This window comes from Poecilia reticulata, chromosome 5, assembly GCF_904066995.2.
Source record: "Poecilia reticulata chromosome 5, P_reticulata-male-v2, whole genome shotgun sequence".
In the NCBI taxonomy this organism is placed as follows: Eukaryota; Metazoa; Chordata; class Actinopteri; order Cyprinodontiformes; family Poeciliidae; genus Poecilia; species Poecilia reticulata.
Window position 1 is genome coordinate 30930131 of NC_088834.1, and position 14744 is coordinate 30944874.

Genomic DNA, 14744 nt, shown 5'->3' on the forward strand with positions numbered 1-14744 from the left:
TAGCTTGATTTTAATTTTTGACAAATAAGAATGTATTAATATTCTCCAAAAAGTTTGTTTTGTTTATTAAATGGTAAAACTGCTTTCTATACAGGCACATGAAGTGCAGTAATCTAACTGATATGATGTGAAACACGCCTCCTGCACTTCAAGACCCTAAAACAAAGGAAGGAACATCTCACGGCTCCTTGTGCCCCGAAACAAGAGTCCACCTTTAGCTAATTAGAGCTGTACAGGAGAGTTCACAGAGCTACTTTTGACCTCTGACTTCCCCTGCATTCCTCACATCCATCGTCCCGGGAATCACAAATCAAGATCCCCAGGAGAAGTCAGGACAGGTTTGGAAACACGCGACTGATCAAACGTGAGGCCTAATGGAAGGCTGGTGTGAAGCTTGTCTGTGTTTATAGTCTCAGGATGGGATGGTGGCTAATGGCTGCCAGGTCAACAAACCGGAGCACATTTTCCAAGAGGCCGGCTGGTCTAATGAGAAGTGTCAAGCTGAGTCATTCCATGGCCAGAGGTTGGCACAAACAGCTGCCAGCTTGTATCTGGTTGGTGAATTAACAGGCTCAGACAGACACGGGGTCCAGACCACTGGCTTCCTGCTGTAACACTGACTGAAGCAGACAGACGAGGTCAGGTCAACACCTATTAGAACAATTCATTGCTGTTTATTGGATCCTAAATGATCAAATATTTTTGTCCCCAAAAATTCTGTAATAAAAAAAAATCCTATAATGACAATGGGAAAAGTATGAAATGTTTGTGTACATAAGCATTAATAGGCCTTTAAAGCTGCAGGAGGTAACTTTTATAAAAAAATATGTTTTTATTTGTTAAAACCGTCACCAAGTCATGTTAATATGAGACAGATAATCTGTGAAAACATCAATCTCCTCAAGTCTGAAAAGTAAAGGATGAATTTTAAATACCATGTTCAAGAAGAAGCTTTTCATCAAAATCTGGAGATTTAATCACTCTGACCCGGTGTTCTGCTGGAGTACTACCTGCTGCAGGCCCCACACTGCGCCCACAGGTCAGAGGGCCAGACCGCGCCCACCCCTCTGTCCAGGGACGGAGAGAGAGAGCGACCCCTTTACAGCGAGAAAGAAGAACGCGATGTGGGAGAGAGGAGTGAGGGGGGCCTGGTGCTGCTCACAGACTGAGCAGCTGCCACACCTGCTACCTCCTCCCCATAGTGTGGCAGACTACTGCATATTTTCTAAGAATCAATCAAATGGTGATGCAAGCATGACAATTTGTAAATACTCTCCAAGGTTCACGATTTTCAGAACTACTGCTAGCCACGTGAAAATCCAAGATGGTGGTCATTTTTCAAGATGGCTGCTGTGCCTCATCACATATTGCTTAAATGATTTGTTTCATTATGGCGTGTAAAACATTTAGTGGTCATAAAAAGTTGTGCATTAAATTGTAGTCACTCCAGAATTTCATTTTAAAGGGGTATTATGCTTATGTCATAATGTCATTCCTTCATCTGAAACAGACCTGGAGCGTTGCCTTGATTCTTTTATGCATTTTTGAAAAATCTTTGAATCTCAGGGATTGCCTTAATGTTTTTTCTCACAAAGTTCCTCCTCAGAGCTGCAGTCTCCAGTTCAGGTTCCACCTCACACAGCAGCAGCCCAACGCTCCCACACTCAGCTCCTCTAGACTAGCAGAAGCAGCAATTAGCAAACACCTGGTGGCAGTGGCGCAAAAAGTGGGTATGCAGGGTATGCAACGCATAGGGGCGCAGCACTAGAGGGGGCGCCAAAACCCCGTCTCGAAAAAAGTTTTTTTCTTGTTGGCATTTTCTATATTTAACAGAATGAAATGATCATTAACAGGGAAACCGCACTGATTAGGCGCCCCTCAGCTCCTTCACGTCGCTCTCCCTTCCCATACAGGTGGCTGTGCACTTGCCCCTAAGAGAACGCAGGCGCGCCTTTTGAATTTTTTTATTTTAGATTTCCACTCGTAGTGCACTTGACAAAATGGAGCGGCAGAAAAAAAAGCTGTCCGGGGCGCAAAACAGAAAACGGAAAAGTGAGAAGGATAAAGATGTTGGCGGGATGAAAAAAAGCCTTTCAATGTGGTTGAAAGATAGTAGGTAAGTACCGTCAGTGTATTAGCAGGACAGGAGGGTGGTAAATAATCAGGTTAGCTAAAGCTAGCCTAATACGGAATCGTCCCATATTTGGCTGTTAAAAGTTGCCTCCCCTATTAAACCATTAAGGGACGCGATTTGTTTCGTATTTCTATGAATATCTGATACATAAACCTGTCACAGACACATAACCGCACACTAGTGTAAGAATGACCTAAATAAAACTCAGGAAATATTAACACGGAAAGCTAAAGCTGTTGTGGCAGTGCCCAGCTATGGTCCAACACTTAGCTCTCCAGGGCGTAATTTTTTCACTCATATGCATTATGGATTCTTTAATTAAAGATGAGTTGTTCAAGTTCATGTGTGTATCAGACAAATTCCTTAGAGTCACTTTAGCCCTTAGACTCAAAAAGGTTGGTTACCTATTTTACCAACCTTTTTGGCAGGGGGACACTTAAGTTTAAATGTCTTATTCAATACTACTACAGTGGTGATGTGATGTATCTGATGAGTCAGATTAGATGCAATGTCCAATCAGTAACTGTTATCCAACAAGGAGATGATTTAAATTAAAGTTTCATTTATATTGTGGTTTGACTTTATATTGTGGTTTAAGCCTATTTAACACAAGATTTATGTCACGGAATGTAACAATTTAAATTCCATAAATGTTAAAACTCTGACAAGGAGTGCAAGCTGTTAAGATTTCATATTTCCAAAACACGAAATGTTGAGCACTGAGTGCCCTTGCTGTTAAATTGCGTTAAATATTTGTACTCTAATAAACTTCTTATTTGCTTATGATTGAAAATTTCACCTGATATAATATGTGACAATGTATGTTCCAAGTGCGTGACTAAGGGAGGAAACCTGAGAAACTGGGAGGGGGGGGCGCCGATGATGTTTTCGCATCCACCTCACAAATATGTAGTTGCGCCCCTGCCTGGTGGAACCGAACTTCTGCTGAGCTCATCACACGAGCTACTTCTCAGTGAAACAATTCAAAGAACGTTTGTAAACAGCACACAAGAGAAAGATTGTTGTGATGACTTCCTGAAGGCGGAGTTTCAGAAAGAGCAGGAGTTTCTTAAAGAGATGGAGACCTATTTCAATGCATTAATTTACAAAGTCTATTTTTTTAGTCCTATTTGATATATACAGTATTTTATATTAACTGAAGGTAACATAGTTACTTAACTGTACTCTAAAACGATGAAAACACATAATACTGCCTCTTTAAGATGCAGACATGGGATGTAGAGATTGGTTGGACAAGTCTGCCCTCTACAGGCTGATGACTGTCAGCAACAGCAGTGTACAGTCATGGGAATAGAAATTATTTTCACAGGCGTCTACGAAAAATGCAATGAACATTCAAGTTAAAATTGATAGGCCTAACAGCAGCCAATCAGAGTGTAAAAAATATTCTTATTTTTTTCTAGTTGTTACATCTTGCACAAAATGACCAGATAAAAGATGTACAACATGCCAGTTTAAACTTTGAACAATTTGCAAAACGACTGAGCTCTGCAACATTAAAACATGGATAGAACTGTAACTACATTAATCATAACTCTTCTTCTCTTCAGTGTTTCTGTCAGTTTCTGGTGGTGCAGCTCTGTGCTGCCTTCAGGAGAATCGGACATCAGAGTATCATCCATAAAATTTCACCCACATGTCATCTATCGTGCAAACCAGAGCTTTCAGTGGAAAAACAAAAGTTCCAGATCATTTTAATGCCATACAAATATGAGACAGTCTATATCTTTATATAGACCTGTCTATTGATTTATGGATTAATAGTTTTTACTGGACAGAAATTACAAAGAACAATTCTGGTTCTAAATCAAATCCTAATGAGTCAAATTGAAAGTGTCATGGAGTCATCAGCCTCATGACATTAACACTGACATGAAAAATAATATTGAAGAAATAAATATATCAAATCTAATTAAAAACAAACAAGTGATACATTATTTACTGTTATGGTCTGTAAGATATATTTATTCTCAGTACTAGATGTGGTCTCAACAAACCCATGGCACTTCAACAATATTATTTTATCTTTTATCTGGATCATTGTGTGTCTGTTTATTCTTGCTATACAGTCCTCTGTATTAATTATTGCTCGAAATGTCTTGCCATACCAGTTTATTCCTCTGTATTTACTTTAGTTTCTTAGTTTATTCTTGCATTTTGTTCTTCATTCATTTCCATTTAGTTTCCTTTGATTAATATTATCCTCTCTTGGTTTATTTCTCACTTTAGTTTCTTTCCTGTTGCTAGATTTATTTAATCGTTTATTGACGTCAGTAATCTTCACTCATCACCTGCTGCGCCGCCTAATCAACATCATGTGTTGATTTTTTTCACGATTCAGCGTCAGATTCTGTTTTTAATTTAATTCACATCTAGTTCGTCGCTCCATTTTATGTCCCGCTTCTCCTGTTTCAGAGTTTTGCGCAATGGTCTTTTTTTTAAAAGTCCCTAAGGTGCAGGGCGTATCGATGGGGAAAAGGCAGACTGACATAAACATTTTAAAACAACGGAAACAATTTCTGCATTCTGATTATTGAAATGTAAAAGTGCTGTGTTGTTCCATCACCCCCGCTTCATCCCGGACCACTTACAGCACCTTGTTAACTCTATAAAATGAGCGCTATCTATCGTGGTATCACCCATGGAGGTATTTCGTTATTTCTTTATTTAAATGGGTTCATTTTTCAGAGGGACACACAGTGAGGGTATCGTGATTTTAGCTACCAGTAGCAGGAGAGCGGAGCTGCGCCAAGAAGCTAACAGAAGCTACAAACACTGAATAGAAGAAGAGCTGCCATCGATACAGTTGCAGCCAAGCATGATTTAATGTTACACAATACAGTTTTACTAAGTTGCTCAAAGTCTAAACTGTCATTGTTGTGCATTTAAGATGTAAAGTTTACCTTCGACCAAACGCCCCCCAAAGGCATCCCAGCGCCCCCCTTATGTAAAAATGTCCGCCAGCGACCCCTGCCATCCTTTGAACGACCCCTGGGGGGCGGTACCGCCCCCACGTTGAGAACCACTAATGTAGATCATTGTGTGACCAATGCCTGAGTTAGAACACCAGGTGGTCCTGCGGCGCCTGCTGTAAAAAGTTTCACACAAAAACATACAGAATAGAGAAAACTGTCCAGGTGGTGTACAGCCGTTTAATTCCACTCTGAGCCACATGGAAGGTGGGAAATGTTTGATCACTTTCCTTTTTGAAGGTTTTCTCCCACAGAACATGACTGTTAGGTTCACTGGTCTTAAGGTGTGAGTGTGTTTCCTCAGGGCGTATCCTGCAGGGATAAGATACAGACAACGCATGACTTCCCCGATTCTCTGCAGGAAACAAACTGATTGTTTCCTGGAAAAACCCCCACCTGTGTTTCAAAATCAATCAGTAACTGAGAAGCATAAGCTGTTACAGTCAAGGTGAGATGAATGAAAATGACATGCGGTTAGTTGAACTTCTTTTATGTTCAGGTGGGTTAATGATCTGCAGAAAGTACAATACAAAAGGGGATCTGTGTCACCGTGGCAGTCAGCAGCATTGGGACATTTGATTGCATAATTACGGGTTTGACCACGTGGCTTGTGCCGGCCAGTGATGAAATCAGCAAGTCATAGTGAGACAAGGTTGATTTTTAATGGCTTTGGTAATTAGGCTCCACAGAGTCAGCAGACGCTTAAATGTTCTTCTGGAAATTTCTTCAGCTGTTCCGGGACGCTTTGTACTCCTCACCCCAGAATCAAAGAGAAGAAAGCTCCAAGTTTCCTTTAGATAAAGTGGGCATAATACAAGGAAGTAGAGTCATCTAAGTCAGCTTCACTGCGGTTTGTGTTTGTCTGGTAGACGTTTCCAGATATCACTTCCTTACTGATGGTTGCTATAATCTAGAGATTTTGTTTTTGGTGCAAATAACCGCGTTAGATTGGAAAAGCATTGAAATATGAATTAGATTTCCATTAAATATGTGGTTTTACTGTAACATCCACCAAAAGCTTCCATCTAATATGGAAATTCCCAAATTGTTCATTTTCTGACCCTGAAAATAAGAGCAGAAAAATACTTTCGAGCCTAAAATCATTACTACTCAGATACAGATACCAACAGACAATATACAGCTATTATACACACGCTGAATAAAAATACTATACACACAGTTAGTTTGACTTATTTGATGTCCAACTAAAGATATTTCTTAAGTTAATGTTCAGGTCATAACACTTGATGCAATTAATCTAAACGATTTTGTAAGAAATATTGTAAATCTTTAAGCAAGAGTTTTTTTGAACTACACCACCATGGATTTAAATTCACTGCCTGAATTTAAACGAGACCAGTCTTATGTAGCTTTAGGGCATTTAGAATGACCAGAATTGTTTTTATTCTGTAAATATCAAACAATGACAGAGAATATGTCAGAAAATTATTTATCAATGTCTTCAAAATCAGAAGTATATATATATATATATATATATATATATATATATATATATATATATATATATTATTATTATTTTTTTTTTTTTTTTCCTTTTAGGTCTCCTACCACAAGTTTCTCACAGCAGCCAGCTGGAGTTCTGGTCCATTTGTCCAGACAGAACTGGTGGAACTGGCTCAGGTTTGTAGGTTTCCACCTCACTCCAATATGTTTTTTCAAATCTTCTAAACAAATTATCTACGGAAATTATCAACATCGACATTGTTGTCAGCACCGTATCAATCATGAGATCAGAAATATCAAAGGCACAAAACCAACAATCATGTGTAATAATTATTACAGAACCAATGGAGCTAAAGGGAGACAGAAGACATCACACAGACAATGGACCTTACCAAGCTCCGCCCAGAAACGCCCCTCGAAAGTCCCATGTGACTTCATGTCTCACATTAACCTCCTCGCAGAGCTTAGCTTCAATGGGATTTTGCGTTTCGACTGACTCTGCAGAGTATTTCTGAGTCGATTAGTTTAGCATTTCTGCCGGATTTTCACAAAATATCAGCCACGACAATGGACAAGGGAACCAACAAGTTCATGTCATCTTTTTTGGATGACATCAAGATGTTTTAGCCACGCGATGCCTCCAACATTGTGTGAGTTGCAGCTAAATGCTACCAGTCGATGAGGAAAACAGCAGATCCTCAGACCCTCAGCATAAATATAGCTGTGGACATGATCACTGATGGCTGTTGTTCTTGCAAGGCTGGGTAAGTCGGGCATTCATGGTTTTGAGGGTTCGAATGTGCTTAGGACTTATGCACGTTACTCGGTGCTAGCATAGCTAACACGATTACAGTGTAGTAAAAGCTAGCGTGGCTAACACGATTACAGTTTAGTAAAAAGCCTTTTCAGGTGAAATAAAATCTTTAATGTATGTCAGATACGGTACACATTGCATATTTATCTGTTCAGCTAACGTAAAGCTGTAACAGACAGGCTTCAAGGTGTAGAAGTTGTATCGGTACTGCCATTATGCTGTACTTGGCTAAAAGGTTCTCATAATGGATGTGTTTATTATTGACTTTATTTTTTTCATTCACTAAACACAAAGAAAGCAAAGCAATAATACTTACACCAGCAGACACTTTGTTCTTATTGATCCTACAACGGTTGAGCTGCAAATGCGGTCGTGCACAAGCTTTGATCCAAGCAAGACATTCCGTTTCAGATTTTGGAAATCTGTGAATTCTAGTTCCACAAACATGATCAGGATACCTGACATCGCCTGTACAGATACCCCACTGATGGAGAATCATTTTTTTTCGAGTCCTGACGCAAAAACTTTCTGTCGGTCTGGTAGTCCACAATGTACATTAGCATGAGTTTGCGAGCCGGTAACCCACGTGATAGCTGCGCTGTGACGTAAAATGGGCATTAGCCAATGAAAGGCGGGCCATGTGGTAAGGTCCATGACTAACAGATGCAAAACAACAGAGATGCTAAAAAAAGGCTGAGATTTCATAATAAACCCCACAAACTGAGCTGTCATCCTCAATCAGAAATGGGACATAAAGTCATGACACAGAGACATTTCTAAGAAAACCAAATTAGAAACAACATTGAGTAAAGCAAAGATGACACAAAGAAGTAATAAACCAAGGAAGTTTGGTCATTTTCCTAAAGTCACTGCAAAGTGTGGATGTTTTTTTTTGTTTTTTTTTTAACTCTTGCTCCAAATACAACTTCAAGATGTTACATATTTAGAAACTGAAACTTTTGTTGCTGAAGTTCAGCAAGAGAATACTCCAGGTACAGACAGCAGAAGCCTCGTGTTGGTGGTGATATTTATCAAATAAAAGATGGATCTGAGCAGCTTATAACTGCTGGGGAGGTGATCAGTGGCACTGGAGCCAGGCGGGTCGGATGGACAGAGGTTATGAGAGGCTGAGTTAAAATGAATCACAAACACTGAGAGAAACAAACTATCGATCCTATCAAGACCACGGTGAGTATTGGTGTCAGAGCGATAGTAGCATGATGAGCTCCATAGTTTTGTTTGCAGTTTCTCTTTCAGTCAGTTTCCTCAGAGCTGTGTGAATGTGTCAGAATGCCAGCTCCCCTTTAAACAGAGCTGCAGCCTATCAGTCTATCAGTCTTTGTCTGTATTTGCACAACAAAAAGCCAGAGAATCAATTAGCTCCCATCGTTCGTCCTGAACCGGTATCTGTCAAATAAAAACTCATCAAAGAGCCAGTTGCCATGGCAGCGCCTGCAGGTGATGGAGCTTTCAGATGAGAACAGCTGAGCCGGACAAAGGCTTCACACCAGTCTGGACGTTATTGAGGCTGAATAGTCCCACAGAGACAGACACGCAGAGGAAACGATGCTATTCTTTCCCAGCCTCTCTGATGCAGATGATGTGAGGAGACTTCAATGGCCTGAACCTTTCAAATGTGCACACAGTCTCCTGCCACCGGATGTTTCCATTGTTCTGTCATTGCTGCAGGATGAGGAGAGATTTACTGAAACTGTGTGGAAGATGAGTAGTAATTAAACCATATTTGTAATGGAAAAACTTTTTTAAACAGGTGACTATTTCTTTGTGTGACTTGCCATCTAAAGAGTTTTGCCATCCGCAAACTGTTTTTCTATTTTTAAAAGAAAAATATAAAAACACTATTTTGTCACTATTAAGCGAATTAGTCATGATGAATTGATTACTGAAATAATTGTCAATTAATTCATCAATCAATTAATCAATCGCTACCTCAAGAATACAGGCTGTAAAACATGCCCTTTGCTGAACAAACACCCTCAGAGCAGTAATTATAAAATTATGCATTTTGCATTTAAGATATATATAAAAAGCTTCTTCTTCTGTAAATATATTCAACCCAGAACTAAAAAACTTATCACCAGTTCAGATCTACACTGTATTGATGACGAGGAAAGCACATTTTCATGTCAAAAAAATAAAAAGAAAAGAAAAAAAGAAAGTTGCAGATGCACCATTTGCTACAAATAACCAAACTACACATTAAGAAATATGATGTTATTTCATTTAGCCAATGAAATTATAATTTTTCTTATTTAGAAAAAGAGTTGAATTATTACAAAGTATTTGTTTGTACTTCTATACTTCTAAGATTGCACAACATAATGGAAGAAATGACAAAAGTAATAATTGTTTTAAAGTGCAGTTAGGTGGTATGTGATGTGGAAGCTGAAAAGTTATCAGAATGATGTAATAAATGTTTCCTATTCACTCATTCATAAATTGTAGGATTTGTTCATTTTTAAATTTAAATGTTTAGGTCTTCAAGAAAAAAGAAAACATAAATACTGAAGCAAAAATAAGATTAATAATTAATGTAATTTATAACACACATTATCCTAACTTACTGAAATGTTATTGTTTTTATTATTATTATTATTAATTATCCGTAGGTTGTGTACTTATTTTAACAGGGACAATGCACAACACGTAATATGCCAGAGTTAACCATAAAGACTAGTTTGGAACTCATGCACCTAACTGACTACAAAAACGTTTTTATGGAATATGATGTCATTGATTATGTCACTGAGTCCTTGGATCTCGTGTGGAATTCTTTCCAGAATCACACTGTGGTTGTTTCTGACAGAGATCTTACAAAGTTTTTTGAACTTTTGCAGACTCAGTTTTGGCGAAACAAGAATCGCTGAAAGCTATCAGAAAATGTTTCATCCTGAAAAGACTCCACAGCCTTCCTTCCAGCAGGAAAAAGATAACGAGACCATTTTTGGCAAAGTCCTCTCTCTGCTTTTGGAGGCGACCGATATGTTGGAGGAGAAGGAGGATTTGACCGAGCAAACGAGACAAATGCAGAGGAAAATAGGAGACATGGAATGTCTCGAAGAAGATTACATGTACCTCAAAAGCCAGGTATTAATTTATGGTGCGATAAATGAATATTTAAGACAGGATTTTACCGAATTGCAACAACAATTGGAAGCTCAAGCTACCCTGAAGGATAAACACCAGAGGAAACAGAAAGAACTTGAGAAAATAATCCAAAGCAATGAAGCTTTTGAAACAGTACTGAAGGAGTTAATTTTGAAACTAAAGGATCCCAATAAACTAAAAGAAAACTACCAGGCAGCAAAAAATGAGAAAGAAATTCTGACACAAGAAAACACCAGATTGGAAATACATATTCAGAAGGTCCAAAAACAGCTTTCAATACAAAACCAGGTGGAAAAGGAGTGTGAAGAAACGGAATGGTACAACAGAAACTTAGAAATGAACATCGAGGTTTTGGAGAAACAGCTCGAAGGGCTAGAGGACAAACTTTGGGAAAAAGAAACCAATTTTATGACTAGCTACACCCAACACCTCCAGATTAAAATCAGCCAGCTCCAAAAACAGCTTAAGGCCGAAAAATGCTGGAGTGACAAACTAAAAACTATCAAAAGTCATTGGAGGGATATAAATGAGATGAACAGCAAACTTCAAGAAGAACACGAGAAGCTCAAGCTTGAGCTAAGGAAAGCTAAAAGGTTCAAGGACAAACACGGTGACATTCGGTCTGCTGTTCTGGCTAAGGAGGAAGAAAACACCTCTCTATCACTGGAAAATCTAAGACTTAGAAAGGAACTGCAGAATCTTAAAAGCACGGAGGACAAAGTTGGGAAGTCAGCCTGTCCACCAAAGACTGATGAACGTGAGAGAGGCCAGCCTGAACAAACGCTGGATGTTATTTCCACCTCACCTGTCCACTCAGTGGAGGACACAGAGGTCTCCTTCAGCCATGGCGACCCACATCCTGATGACCAGTGGACCGACAATAAAGCAGAATCCATCCACGCACAATCAGAGACAGATTCAGAGAGTTTGAAAGGAGACGACAGGATGGAAGTTTCTACTGACCTCAGTTCCTCACCTGACCACCAAGTGGACGAGACAGAAGTCACTGCGGAACATGGATGTAGTGCAGATGCGACGTGTGACAGAACTGAACCACAGCAGTCCAACCAAAGGGGGAGATGGTGGAATGTGTCCCTCTACAACATGCTGTTTGCCTTACCTAAAACCACCCACAATTAGTTCATTGGCAGACAATAAGACCTAGCTCACACACACACAGTCACACACCCGTGCACACCCACACGCATGCACACACATACAAATACACAAAAAACATTTTCAAGTTTTCTCCAGGTGATCTGAGATATTCCCAAGAAGCTGAGTCTCAATAAGCCTTTTTCTAAAATCCCAGCTTATCAGCAAACTGTACAATCGGCTCCATTCAGGGTTGTTCCGAAAAAACAAACTGGAAATCTGGAGAAACGTCACCTTCAACATGTCTTTAGTCATATCTAAAGACATGCAAAAACCATTTTGCTGAACCATTTGCAATTATTTTCTCTCCACACACCCACACCTAAAATAACTTCATATCACATATAACATTCACCTGATCAATGAACCAGACAAGCACAAAACAAAATAAATACGCAAATAAATGTCAGAAGAATCAATCAAAATATTCAAACAATAAAACATAAACATTTGCGGGTTCTCTTCGGGTTCTCCGACTTCTCCCCCATAAAAGCTCCATAATTGCCCCTTGTTAATTGCCCTCACTGCATACAGATGAAGTAATTAAGCTATTTGATTCAGGTGTGTTTGACCACACCTGATTAATAATAATAGGTGTGGTCAAACACACCTATTTGCCCACTTAACAGTGGGCAAATTATTGTTAAGTAATTTTCCCACTAATATTAACAGCATATCAATCAATCAATCAATCAATCAATCAATCAATCAATCAATCAATCAATCAATCAATCAATCAATCAATCAATTCAATTTTTATTTGTATAGCACATTTCAGCAACAAGACATTTCAAAGTTCTTTACATCACAAAAACACAAAGTTTTGCAAAATAGAATCAACAATCGAAACATTACATTTAATCAAGTACCATCGTTACATTTTTAATCGATTATGTTTCAATAGCAACTCTAAACAGCTGGGTTTTTAATCTACATTTAAAGGCACTCAGTGTTTCAGCTGTTTTTCTGTTTTCTAGAAGTTTGTTCCAGATTTGTGGTGCATAGAAGCTGAATGCTGCTTCTCCTCGTTTGGTTCTGGGGATGCAGAGCAGAACCAGAACCAGAAGCTGAGGAGTCTGGAAGGTTGTCGTAGCAACCTTCCAGATTGTCGTAGTACATTAAAGCAGATCTTTAATGTATTGTGGTGCTAAGCAGTTCAGTGATTTATAAACTAGCAACAAACAGTATTTTATAGTTTATTCTCTGAGCTACAGGGAGCCAGTGTAGGGACTTTAGAACTGAGTGAGACCGGAAACCAGACTGGAAGACGTCAAAGCAGCTGGATATAGTTAGAAAGCTATTTAATTGTTTAAACAGCTTTTTCAATCATTTTGCTGATGAGTGGGATGTTGGACGTCGGCCTGTAATTCTCCAACACTGATTTGTCCAGATTGTTCTTTTTTATCAGTGGTTTGATGATAAAAACCTCTGACATGGTTCCTGTTGGAGCCTGCTCTCTACCATCTTTCTGTTCTATGTCCTTATTGTCTATAATCTTGACTTTAATCTGCTTCTGTTTTCTCAATTGTCTCTTTCCCTGAATGCTGTTTTTCTTGTTTAGTAGTTCTGTTAGTGAAGGAAGCGTTTCACTGTTTTGATGGAGATGGTGTTTGTATAGTTGGTCACACACAGTCATTTCATTGATGTCATCTCCATGTGGCTGGCACAGTGCATCCCAGTCCGTGGCCTCAAAACGACCCTCAGCTTCCTGTGACCATCTTCTGATTGTTCTTCTTATTACAGGTTTCCTCTGAACAAGGTGTTTACATTCTTGAGCAAAGAAAAATAAGATTGTGATCTGTTTTTTTCCCCAGAAGCGATCTTTGTTTGGAGATGTATGAATCGTTAACATGTCCATAAAACAAATCTAACATCTGTTTTTCTCTACTAAAGAAGCTGTTAAATATTGGCAGTGTAGCAGATAATCAGGAATGATTAAAATCATAAATTTAAATGTATGATTTTCATGTTTTTTTTTAATTCAAAACAACTTTTTGAATTAAAAAAAAGTTGTGTTTATGACATGTGCAGTGTTTGGATTCACTCCTTCGTTCCTCCACATCTCTTCCAGGCTGGTACTGACAGAACAACACGTTGAGTAAAACAGAACTGTTTGGCCTCTGGTTCCTGGCATCAGTTGGTGTCCAGACTTGGTCATTTTGTCTTTGATTGATTTGTTTTATTGATAAATACCTTTGGACACATAACAGCCAAACAAGACCATTACATCCCAACAGGTGAGTGAAAGTGTAGATGAAATATGTGTTTACATATGTCGTTTAAACTGGTATACATTACTCACAAAAAGTTATGGAAATTTGACATTTGGGTGGTAATAGGGTAGGTAGTAATAGTGTTTGTGGTGTGAATCATGAAGGTGATGTGCAAAACGTCTACTTTCAAATTACAGCTAGCAGTCACAAAGAGCAGCTGTGGATTCAAATGACAAAAACTTTTCCATCCAGCTGTCTGGCAACAAACTTCACCTGAAGAAACATCATCTGTACTATAAACAGGTGCAAATGAGATTTTTCTGTAACATCAAACCGCCGTGACCTGGTTGTATGGACTCAGAAAGACATGGCTGTCGTCCGTGTCTTTTCACAGAAATCCTTGGAACAAGGACTACAATAAGTGAAAAAGTTCTTTCAAAATATTTACCTTCCAGAGTTTGTAGGTAGATATTTATCAGAGCTCCAGCTACAAGGGACACAGAATAATTTAACAGCATGTAAATAATGCTTAGACTTATGTTTGCACTCACTGTTGTGAAGCAAGTTTTCTATAAAATGCATTACGTCAGACAATGTTTGTTAGCTGGAATGTTTAATTACATAAAATATTTACTTTAAAATAGGATCTGCTTCATTGCCTGTTTACTTCTGACCTGAAATATGTTAAATACATCAAATGTATTTGATACATTTAACATGATGTACATCAAAAATACACTATATGTACATTTGTTTTATGTATGTACATACATAAAACACTGTTTTATGTATGTATGTACATATGTATGTACATACATACATTTGATGTATTTATTTAACAT

The 14744-nt window shown here is 38.6% G+C and overlaps 1 long non-coding RNA gene across 1 annotated transcript; it reads right to left on the reverse strand.

Annotated features, from left to right (window-relative positions):
- Positions 1–8729: 8729 nt before the first annotated feature.
- On the reverse strand, positions 8730–14626 carry LOC145551766 (uncharacterized). The gene is made up of 2 exons (XR_014087679.1): positions 11340–14626; positions 8730–9088 (listed from the first exon to the last, which is right to left on the reverse strand). It is a non-coding gene; the product is annotated as an uncharacterized LOC145551766 (long non-coding RNA).
- Positions 14627–14744: the final 118 nt, after the last annotated feature.